We start from the raw sequence: 12,000 nt of genomic DNA, 5'->3' as shown, positions 1-12,000 counted from the left end.
GCCAAATTTCCCGGCCTTGTAGCGCCGTCTACGGTGCTTCCCACGACGAATCACCACCACAGACGTGCATAGGGGGCTGAGGAGAGCAGCAAACGGTGGCCGGAGGAGGAAGAACGATGCCGGCGAAGGTAAGGGGGCGAACCGGGGTCGGACCGAAGAGAGAGAAAAGTTTCCCAAAATGGAAACTCAGATTTTTCTGATATTTTCCGGAAAAATCCCATATATACCAAAATGGAAATTTTTTCCGAAGCCCATAACTTCTTCATACGAACTCCGATTCTCGCATTCCATATGTCCACGAACTCGTATCTACGCGCTCTACCACTTTCATGAAGGAAGTTTTCTGAGAATCTCAACGAATAAAAAGTCAACTCTTGCGCCCCCCTAAAGCGACGCTTCCTGAATAATTATTCGCCCGAAACACTTCTGCTCCATCCACGAGCCACGAAACCGTCCGATACCCACAATTTAAATTCCGGAAAATCCTCAGAAAAATAAATACGAATTTCCGGGGCATCACAAAAACTCACACGGTACCCGCAAGTTGCCAGGCCTACTCTAGAATGAGAACCACCGTCGAAATTGAACGAGGAAGCCCATTAATGTCACCGTGAACAGTAACCTCAGTGAAGGCCGATAACACCCAAATGAGCAACTCAATCAAAACTCAATCCAGTCCAAAAACAAGTTATACCAGCGTGTAGAGAATGAATAGCAGAAGGATTTCGTCACCTCAAATGTTGCCGGTAATAGCCGGAGTCGCCAGAAAATGTCGGAATCCGTCAAAGACCCAAATTTTTCAAGCTTCCATTCTCTCTCCCCTATCCATGCATGGATGATCCGTGATCAGAGGAGCAACCACGACGAGGAGAAGCGTCGAACGTGACCGGTGCGCGGCTATGCCATCGCCGGAAAGAGGAGAAACAACCGGGTCGTCGTCGCGGGTAGTCGGGTCGCCAAAGAGGATCGTGCATTCTGAAACCTTCTCGAGAATTCTAGGTCGTCAGATACAATCTGCCTCTATTTATAACCGAATTTGAGTTTAATCCAACGGCCCAGATCTAGCGGTGGTTAATCCAATGGCCTAGAATTCATTAGGGCAATTTCTTTTTATTAAATGAATTTCCATATTTCCAAAACTTGGGAAGTTCATAATATAGAGTTAAGGTGTCTAAAATTCCCCCAAAAATTACAACGAACTAGTCGTGTCTTGTACTTTTATCACACTCTTAAATCAAGGATTTCGCCTAATGAAAATAAAATTCTGAAAAATAATCTCGAGCACCTTTATTTATTACTGAGATCGTAAAAGTTATTTCGAACGATCTCACCTAAGATCAATAAATTTTTCCAGGGCTTCATTTATTTCTAGTTTATATGTTTTGGTATCAACTCGTTTATTTCATTTCAATGCCATCTTTTGTTTGATTCATGTTTTTAGAAATAGAGAAATTTTGGAAATCATTAAATTATTTTATTTTGTTTTATTCTGTCCACTCATGCTAAATTTTACAAATATTCTTTCCAGGGTCTTTCTGTTTTACTTTCCCCAGTCTGCAGATTAGTTGAGATCGGATGTACCAAAAGTTCGAGGCATAGTGTTCACTACTCCAAAGTTTGTCAGTAGGTTACTTGTTATTCCGGCTTGTCTATTTCAGTTACTTGTCTAGAATGCTTTGATTACCATTTGGTCATTTCTGTAGGATATTTGTTACCTCTTAATTTTGGGAGACTGAGATTCTGTTGTACTATTTGATGTGGGAATTGTTATTCTGTGAAAACTCTTGATGTTGTATTTCAGTATTTTGGAAATGTTGGCACTTTTTACTTTTATAGGTTTTATGTAGTCTGCCTTATTTTGTTAAATTTTTGGTAGCATTTCTCCTAACGGTGAGCGGCCCGTAAGATCACCTCCGATTTCTAGGTGAATATCGGGATGGGTCCTTTCAGTTACCTAGAAAAGAAAGGGAAAAATGATAACTCAATTGTTAGGGCAAAAAATTAACCTATTCAAACCACCCCAAATTTTGTTTTCATGATTTTCCCTAAAAATTGATAATAAAAAAATTGTAAGGAAAAAAAAAACACAAAAAATAAACTACACATACATCCATCAAATTACTCCGAATAAATAATTACAAGATTTTTGTGAGGAGAAATTTTTATTGACACATATACCAAATTACTTTATGCACACACCCATTTAAAAAAAAAATTAATACATTTTTACCCCTTTTGATAAAGATGAACAAAACAAAAACTATAAAAAACCAAAAACAAAATGAAGAAAAATGAAAACTTTGACTTAGAACTGGAGATGATTAGGACAACCAAGATCCTTCATTCAATAAGAAGACAACTAATTTATCCATACACTCAACAAACTTCTCATACTCTATTCAAGTTTTTTTCATGGATTTGATTGGTTGAACCGTTGCAGTAACAAATTCAAATATGAATATTGTTTATACCTACACTAGCAAGCTAGTTCTCTACATCACCAAGCATAAGTAACACCCACTTTGGGACATCCACGAGACATGCCCAACCGCGACATCCATCGTGTAGCCCTATGTTCAAGCTACGCCACGGTATCCGGAAGAGGCAAATCCGTCGCCGGGAAGCCACGTTCCCGCCCTTGCCAAGATGCCTCCACAACATGGCTTTCTACATGCTTCTTGGACTAGCTAGAATTGTGTGGTTGCTTGTCCCACATCGAAAACCATGTAAAGGAAGAGCATTCCTTCACCTATAAAAGGAACTCTCCTCCCACTTAAACACGATTCATTCCATCTCAATCTCATTACATCTCTTGCAATCTTGTTAGGCCGCAAGGCTTGACACACTAGTACACATTCAAGTGGACGTAGTTTCCCGCTAAGGCGGGAGACGAACCACTATACATCTCGTGTCACTCTCTCTCTCTCTCTTTACTTATCGTTAATTAGATCCCCACGGATCCAAGCATTAACATTGGCGCCGTCTGTGGGAAGCCAACACAAAGGCTTCGTCACCTACCACGAACTTTGACCCGAAAATGTCGAGTCGACGCTCATTCAACATCAAATTGGGGCCGGTCAACGCCCAACATGGCTGGTCAACGCTCGTAGGCAAAGTCAACGCCCATCAAGGCTTGATCAACTTTTGGTCAACGCCCAACTCAAAAAAGGTCAACGCTGAACTATTCACTTGATCAACGCCAACTGCAAAAAAAAAATATAAAAAAATAAAATAAATTGGTGCAAATCTTCTCTGGACACCCAGAGGTCCACTTTGGACACTAGCATTCTTCAGTCACCATCAGCACCTCCGTTGGACTGTACACTGCCAGGAACTGCATCACGTAGCCTTACCCACCAAGTCTCCGCTGAGAACCATCTTCTCTGCTGAGAGTTATTTGACAGAACCAAGTCCTCAAGCCGACACCGCCAGGCAGCAACTCCCGCTACGTTGCACCACCAGCAGCCAAGAATCCGCTCAGTACCACAAGCGGCAAAGCTCCGCGGGCTCCGCTCAACTGCTCCGCCAGAGCACCATCAGCTGCTAGCGTCGAGTCACCGTCAACCTCCAAGTGAGCACAGTACTCCGCTCCGCCGGTCACCAGCGGCCTCTATTTCGGCCATGCTCCGTTAACCAATCATCAACGGCAAAATTCCTCCTCAAAGCTCCGGCATCGCAAGAGCACCGCTGACCAGGACTGCATGGACGAGCACCGCTGACCGAGCAGCTCCACCGCCGGACTGTACACCGCTGACCCCCAAGCACCTAGGTGATGGCGGCATCGTTGCCATTCGATGATTATCATCGAACAAATTCCAGTCCAGTCACGTCTCCACCATCCTCCGCTCCGCCGAGCTCCAGGTCCGCTGCACCCCAGCTCCGCCGAACTCATGCCTCCGCCAAGCTTCTCTTCCGCTGACAAGCTCCACATCAGCTGACAAGCTCTTCCGCTGACAAGCTTCTCTTCCGCCTGCGAGCAAAGCCCAGTGCTCCGTCAGCGACAACCCAGTCCACCAACGGGCCTTCCGCTAGCTATCCTCAGCGGCGGCGCACCGCTGCACCCCAGTTCAGCCGGCCAACCTCCGCCAAGCCTCCTCCGCCGGCCAAAGCTCCGCTGAGCTTCACCGCTGGGCAGCCTCCACTTGATCTGGACACCCATGGAGAGGATCTGGACACCAAACGATCTTCACATCCGGCCACTGACACAGCTTCTATCAAGCAATCTCCAAATCCAGATAAGTGTCTTCAATTGACATTTGGCTCCAGTTAATAAAAACTCAACGCTTTGAATGTCTCTGTGGTTACTGCTCTTCGAACATATCTGCAGTATGAGATAGCATAATTGTTCATACGGATATAAATATCCTGCTATTCTTAATTACTGCTTTACATTGAGTCGTTGACTGCGCGACTACTTGTTCGAAGTCTGGGGTGTACTGGCATGTGCACGCTGTCGGCTACGCTTTTGTTAAAAGACCCACAACCACACACCTATTATGCTTGCCTTTATACACGTGATCTACTATGCTCTAATTCATGACACAAAACCATGTACTTGTGCAAGAGCTATACCACACGTGTAATTGATTTGAATTGCTATGCCACTTGCATGGTCTCTCTGCCATGTTACTTAATTAGGCATATTCATCAGTCAACTCACACATGCATAAGGCTACTTCACACTTCACTTATTTGCTTATGCCAACTACACATGCTTGTCTTGATTAATGATTATCTCAAAAGCCCAAAATATCGCATTTAATGCTTGCACTACATTGTCTCATACATAGGTTCCAGGGCTTATCGAAAATATTGATTTCACATTTCACTGCCATATTGGATTTCACATTCGCGGCACACAGACATATATGCATGATATTTGTCATCAAGCACTACATTTGCTTGTACACTTTGCTTATAATTCTATCGAAGTACATATGCAAAATGTACATATACAAAATACTAGTGTTAATTTTACATACCCATGTACTAATCACCTATTTTGTTTCAAGGAGATATAATCACCAATTACCTCCGCAAGTAGTGAAATCATCATCTCTCTACAAAGAAACTCCGCCGGAGCAATGGAGCGTCATGCTTGGCCAACTCCGCTAGCCTGCAAACCGGCCCAAGATAAGTGCCTTCCTCTTATCTTTACACTCTTGCAACTTGAGCTACCGCCGATGCCATGACTATACATGTCTCTATAACCCTTAAGCATGCCCACAACATGTTATTAGCAACTTTCCTACAAGTACACGCTACACACATACATGCTTAAATTCACTTTCATGTGACATTCATCTAGAACCTTGTGACACTTATAGCTCAATTAAACATGCTCGGAAAAACGCTTGCGAAACGGTTACGACTCGCTTGGGTATCAAAGCATGGCCGCGACTCGCTTGGGCTACGCCCTGCACGCTCATACAGCGCCTACACCCAACTTGCTCGAACACCTAACTCGCTCCACTTATCCAACATGCTTTGGTTACGCTCTCGGTTCACAATGCTTCATACATATGGTTTAGCCTCCGGGCACCACACTTTTTCACGTTTTCTTACATATGGTCTAGCCTCCGGGCTCCACAAGTCTATGGTCTACGACCTACCGCCATGCGGCAGGGCGACACCCCATTATCTCATGCACTTCATACATTAGTGCACCTTCGATGTAACTACATATACGAATTTTTGTCTTTTGTGATACAGGATAGCGAGTCCCTTCTTGCTTGCGGAGCTCGGGGACTTGTAGGGGCCGTGCGCCTCTCGGATATTACTTATGCTTGATGAATTCATGATTTGAACTCCCCAACCAAGAAGCTACTCTTACTCGGGGACTTCGGGGACTTGTTTATACCTACACTAGCAAGCTAGTTCTCTACATCACCAAGCATAAGTAACACCCACTTTGGGACATCCACGAGACATGGCAAGGCCCAACCGCGACATCCATCGTGTAGCCCTATGTTCAAGCTACGCCACGGTATCCGGAAGAGGCAAATCCGTCGCCGGGAAGCCACGTTCCTGCCCTTGCCAAGATGCCTCCACAACATGGCTTTCTACATGCTTCTTGGACTAGCTAGAATTGTGTGGTTGCTTGTCCCACATCGAAAACCATGTAAAGGAAGAGCATTCCTTCACCTATAAAAGGAACTCTCCTCCCACTTAAACACGATTCATTCCATCTCAATCTCATTACATCTCTTGCAATCTTGTTAAGCCGCAAGGCTCGACACACTAGTACACATTCAAGTGGACGTAGTTTCCCGCTAAGGCAGGAGACGAACCACTATACATCTCGTGTCACTCTCTCTCTCTCTCTTTACTTATCGTTAATTAGATCCCCACGGATCCGAGCATTAACAAATATTAAGCTTTTGATTTTCTCTAAATATTTAGGACTCCAAGTGGTCTACGGTCTGCAAGCTTTCTGGTGATTTCAACTTTCTATGGTACGATTGAAAATCTTGGAGGTTAATTGAATGGGAAAATAATATTAAAAAAAAAATCTTCTCTCACTTTGTCTCCATTGATTGTTTGCTAAGTTTCGTTTGCTTGCCAATTTCCTTCGATTTGATTTCATTTGGAGGATGGTGTATGGGTCATAGAGGTGAGACCGTGAGAAATAGGGTGCAAGATTAAGGAGCAGCTTGCTTGGGTTCGATTTGGCAGAAGGAAGAAGATGATGGATTTAAGGAGTGTGTATTAAGTAAAATAAAGAGGGCATAAGAGGAAGTTTGGGGAAAAAATTTGAACAAAAAATTTAAGAGGTGTGTATTAAGTATATAGGGGTGTATGTATAAAATTTCTCTTTTGTGAACTCTTGGCATATGCTCCAATAATAATGTTGCAATACAATCGGATGGAAGAAAAAATGCATCATCGCTCGATGATAGAATGATTAATTTTAATAAAACAAGAAACATAAATAATCGATCAATACCGAATAGTTAGAAGTTGTTTTTTTTTTATTTTTTTCTTTTTTTGTATTAGTATACCAAAGTGAGTAAGTGGAAGATAGAAACCGCTAATTTTTATGGGCCAATATTCCCACTAGAAACAAGGGGTATTAAACGTCGAAAGTAGTTTTTGCATCAATGTTCCTCTGTATCAAACTAGTATATCTCTATTTGGATTTGTCCACAGTACATTAATATATCGATACATCAAATATAATTATTTGATTCACAGGTAGACATGTTCCATGTATTGGAGCTTAAGATTTAATGTTTGACTGTTTTACTGATTTCTATTAATAAGTCCTAGTCTTTAGGGACTAGGTGTTTTAGTTTGATTTAGTCTTTCCAAGTAACCACGTTCTTAGGAGTGTATAACGTGGGTTGTTTCTTCCTTGATTCAAGTTGTAATTGGCGTATTTATAAGCCAAAGTCTCAATTCAATAAGGTGTGCTTTTATCTCCCAGTCTGTGTATGTTTCTGGTGCTATAATCAACTAGGTTTCAACAGTGGTATCAGAGCCCCATCTCAGGGGCCTGATCGTGAGAGTTAGAGTGAGGGAGAAACAGTGTGAGAAGAGAAAGAAGTAGAGAGATGGCAGAGAGCAGTAATGGAAGGTTTGTAACCCCTTCCATTCCAAAGTTTGATGGTCACTATGACCATTGGGCAAAGCTGATGAAGAATTTCCTTCGTTCAAAGGAATATTGGGATCTCATTGAGAATGGGATTTTGATGGTGGCAGCTGGAGCAGTACCAACAGCAGAACAGCGCAAAACGATCGAAGAGCAAACCTTGAAGGATCTGAAAATCAAAAACTTCTTATATCAAGCAATTGATCGAGAAGTCCTTGACACCATTCTGAATACGGATACAGGGAAACAAATTTGGGACTCAATGAGACAGAAGTTCCAAGGTTCAACAAGAGTGAAGAGAGCGCAACTGCAAGCGTTATGCAGAGATTTTGAGGTCCTTCACATGAAGGAAGGAGAGACAGTCAATGCCTACTTTGCACGCACACTAGCCATAGCAAACAAGATGAAGGCCTGCGGTGAGACGATGCAAGAGAACACTATCACTGAGAAGATTTTGAGATCAATGGTCTCAAAATTCGATTACGTGGTATGTTCCATCGAGGAGTCTAATAATCTTGAAACACTGACTCTTGATGAATTACAAAGCAGCCTCCTAGTCCATGAGCAAAGGATGAGAGGTCACAACGAAGAAGAACACGCTCTGAAAGTCACCAGTAGACGAAGATTTGGAGCAAGGGAGGATGATAGACTCGGAGGCAGAGGTAGAACAAGTGGAGGCTTTCGAGGTAGAGGAAGAGGTCGAGGGAGACTCAACAAAGCTATTGTCGAATGTTATAAATGCCATAAGTTGGGACATTTTCAGTATGAATGTCCGGAATGGGAGAAAGCTGCTAACTATGCTGAATTGGATGAGAGCGAGGAGATGCTTCTCATGGCCTATGTTGAGATGCAAGACGCAAGAAGAGAGGAGGTATGGTTTTTAGATTCTGGTTGTAGTAATCATATGACTGGAGATAGGGTTTGGTTTTCTGATTTGGATGAAGGTTTTAGGCAAACTGTGAAACTAGGAAACAATACTAGAATGAATGTGATGGAGAAGGGTACTGTCAGATTGAGTGTTGAAGGCATTGTTCAAGTAGTCAGTGGGGTGTTCTATATTCCGGAATTAAAGAATAATTTGTTGAGTGTGGGGCAGCTACAAGAAAAGGGTCTTGCAATTCTCATCCAAAACAACATGTGTAAGATATTTCATCCTTCAAGAGGGCTGATTGTGGAGTCTTCAATGACTGCAAACCGCATGTTTGTAATGCTAGCAGCTGTGTCACCGAAAGAGTCAACCTGTTTCCAGGCAACCTGTGAGAATGAGACTCAGTTGTGGCATCACAGATTTGGTCACCTCAACTACAAAGGTCTGAGAACTTTGCACTACAAAAAGATGGTGAAAGGGTTACCATTCCTCAAAGCTCCTACAAAAGTGTGCTCCGATTGCTTAATAGGGAAGCAACACAGGGATACCATTCCTAAGAAGAGTCATTGGAGAGCAACTAAGCAGCTACAGCTAGTTCACGCAGACTTATGTGGCCCTGTGAATCCGGAATCAAACAGTGGAAAGAGGTACTTGATTACTTTTATTGATGACCTCAGTAGGAAGTGTTGGGTTTATTTCTTGTCCAAGAAATCAGAGGCTTTTAGCATGTTTAAAAGATTTAAGAGTATTGTGGAAAGGGAGTCCGGTGCTTTGATATGTTGTTTAAGAACAGATAGAGGGGGAGAGTTTACTTCCAAAGAATTCAATGATTTTTGCATTGCAAATGGTATCAAGAGGCAACTTACTGCTGCCTACACTCCTCAGCAAAACGGAGTTGCTGAAAGGAAAAACAGGAGCATCATGAATTTAGTAAGAAGCATGTTATCGGAGAAGAAAGTTCCTAATGAGTTTTGGCCAGAAGCTATTAATTGGTGTGTACATATTCTCAACAGAAGCCCAGCTGCAGCAGTAAAAGATTGCACACCTCAAGAGGCTTGGTGCGGTGTTAAACCATCTGTGGAGTACTTTCGAGTGTTTGGATGCATTGCAAATGTGCATATCTCGGATGAGAAGAGAACGAAGCTGGATCCGAAGAGTTTCAAGTGTGTTTTGCTTGGTGTGAGTGAAGAGACCAAGGGCTACAGATTGTACAATCCAGTTACAAAGAAGATAGTGGTGAGCCGTGATGTAGTCTTTGAAGAAACTGAGGGATGGAATTGGAGTGAAAGTGCAGAAGAGACAAAATGTGTGCCATTAGAGTGGGGTGACGAAGATATAGTAATTGACAATGAGGAAGAGGAGCTGGATGAAGAACAAAATGAACAAGAAGAAGAAGCTATGGTGCCGACACATGAAGGGAATGCATATGAGGTACCAAGTACGAGTTCAAGCAGTGCAGCAACTCCGGCAAGCTCACCTCCTCAAGCGGCCTCACTTGAGTTAACTCAAGCTAGAAACAGAAGATTCCCTGTTTGGATGGAGGACTATGTCACAGGTGAGGGATTGTCTGAGAATGAGGAAGCTCTCAACATGGTTCTCTATGCATCAGGTGAAGATCCAACCACATTTGAAGAGGCAAGCAAGAGCTTGAAGTGGAGATAGGCCATGGATAATGAGATTAGAGCTATCGAAAAGAATGGCACTTGGGAGCTTGCAGACCTACCTCAGGGAGCAAGAAAGATAGGGGTGAAATGGATTTTCAAAACGAAGCTGAATGAACGAGGAGAAGTGGACAAATTCAAAGCTCGCTTAGTAGCAAAAGGCTACGCGCAGCAGCATGGTGTGGATTATGGTGAAGTTTTTGCTCCTGTGGCGAGATGGGACACAATAAGGATGATCTTGGCCTTGGCAGCTCAAAGAAAGTGGTGTGTGTATCAGCTTGACGTGAAGAGTGCATTCTTGCACGGTGAGTTAGAAGAAGACATATTTGTTGAGCAGCCTCAAGGGTACGAGAAGAAAGGGAAGGAGCATAGAGTCTATAAACTGAAGAAAGCACTCTACGGGCTAAAACAAGCCCCTAGAGCTTAGTTTAGCAGGATCGAGGCATATTTTATCAGGGAAGGTTTTGAACGGTGCCCAAATGAGCATACACTGTTCGTGAAGTCACAAGGAGAGGGTAAGATGTTGATAGTAAGCGTATATGTCGATGACTTGATATTTACAGGAAGTGATACTAAGATGTTTGAAGAATTTAAAGCATCGATGATGTCGAAGTTCGAGATGACAGATTTAGGGAAGATGAAGTACTTCCTAGGTGTGGAGGTCGTGCAAAACAGCAAGGGAATCTATTTGAGTCAAAGAAAGTATGCGCAGGAAGTCATAGAAAAGTTTGGTATGAGCAACTCTAACTCTGTGCTAAATCCTATTGTTCCAGGCTCTAAACTTTCGAAGGATGAAGGAGGGGTGCGTGCGGATGCTACACGATACAAACAGATGGTTGGTAGTTTGTTGTACTTGACTGTGACGAGACCAGATCTCATGTTTGTTGTGAGCCTAGTAAGCAGATTTATGGAGAATCCAAAGGAGTCGCATATGCAAGCCATTAAAAGGGTTCTGAGGTACATAAAAGGCACTGTGGAATTAGGCATTTGCTATAGTTGTGATGCTGTTAATGGTGAAGAGTTGGTAGCTTTTTCGGATAGCGATTATGCCGGTGACTTTTATGATTGCAAGAGTACATCTGGTTATGTTTTCATGATGAGCAATGGTGCAGTGGCGTGGTCATCTAAGAAGCAACTAGTGGTCACATTATCCACTATGGAAGCTGAATTCATTTCGGCAGCTTACTGTGCATGTCAATGTATATGGATGAGACGAGTTCTTGAAAGACTTGACTGCAATCAGAGTAAGTCCACAATGATTTTTTGCGACAACAGTTCTTCCATAAAGTTGTCAAAAAATCCGGTCATGCATCGAAGGTGCAAACACATAGATGTCAGATATCACTTCCTTCGTGACCTTTGCAAAGATGGTGTGGTGAAGTTAGTTTATTGCAGCTCGAAGAATCAAGTAGCTGATGTCATGACGAAGCCGTTGAAGTTCGATGACTTTGGAAAATTCAGAAGCTTGCTTGGACTGTGCAGAATGCCTGGAGAGTAAACTGATTGCTTGACGCAATGCAGTTTAAGGGAGGAAATATTGGAGCTTAAGATTTAATGTTTGACTGTTTTACTGATTTCTGTTAATAAGTCCTAGTCTTTAGGGACTAGGTGTTTTAGTTTGATTTAGTCTTTCCAAGTAACCACGTTCTTAGGAGTGTATAACGTGGGTTGTTTCTTCCTTGATTCAAGTTGTAATTGGCGTATTTATAAGCCAAAGTCTCAATTCAATAAGGTGTGCTTTTATCTCCCAGTCTGTGTATGTTTCTGGTGCTATAATCAACTAGGTTTCAACACCATGCACTCGTAGGGTTATTTGAGATTGTACTTTACCTCTGTAACGAATTAGTCTACCTCTGTATCGAAGTACGTTTACTTGATCT

This window comes from Rosa chinensis, chromosome 7, assembly GCF_002994745.2.
Source record: "Rosa chinensis cultivar Old Blush chromosome 7, RchiOBHm-V2, whole genome shotgun sequence".
NCBI lineage: Eukaryota > Viridiplantae > Streptophyta > Magnoliopsida > Rosales > Rosaceae > Rosa > Rosa chinensis.
The sequence above is the reverse complement of the archived record's forward strand: the minus strand, read 5'-3'. Positions refer to the sequence as shown.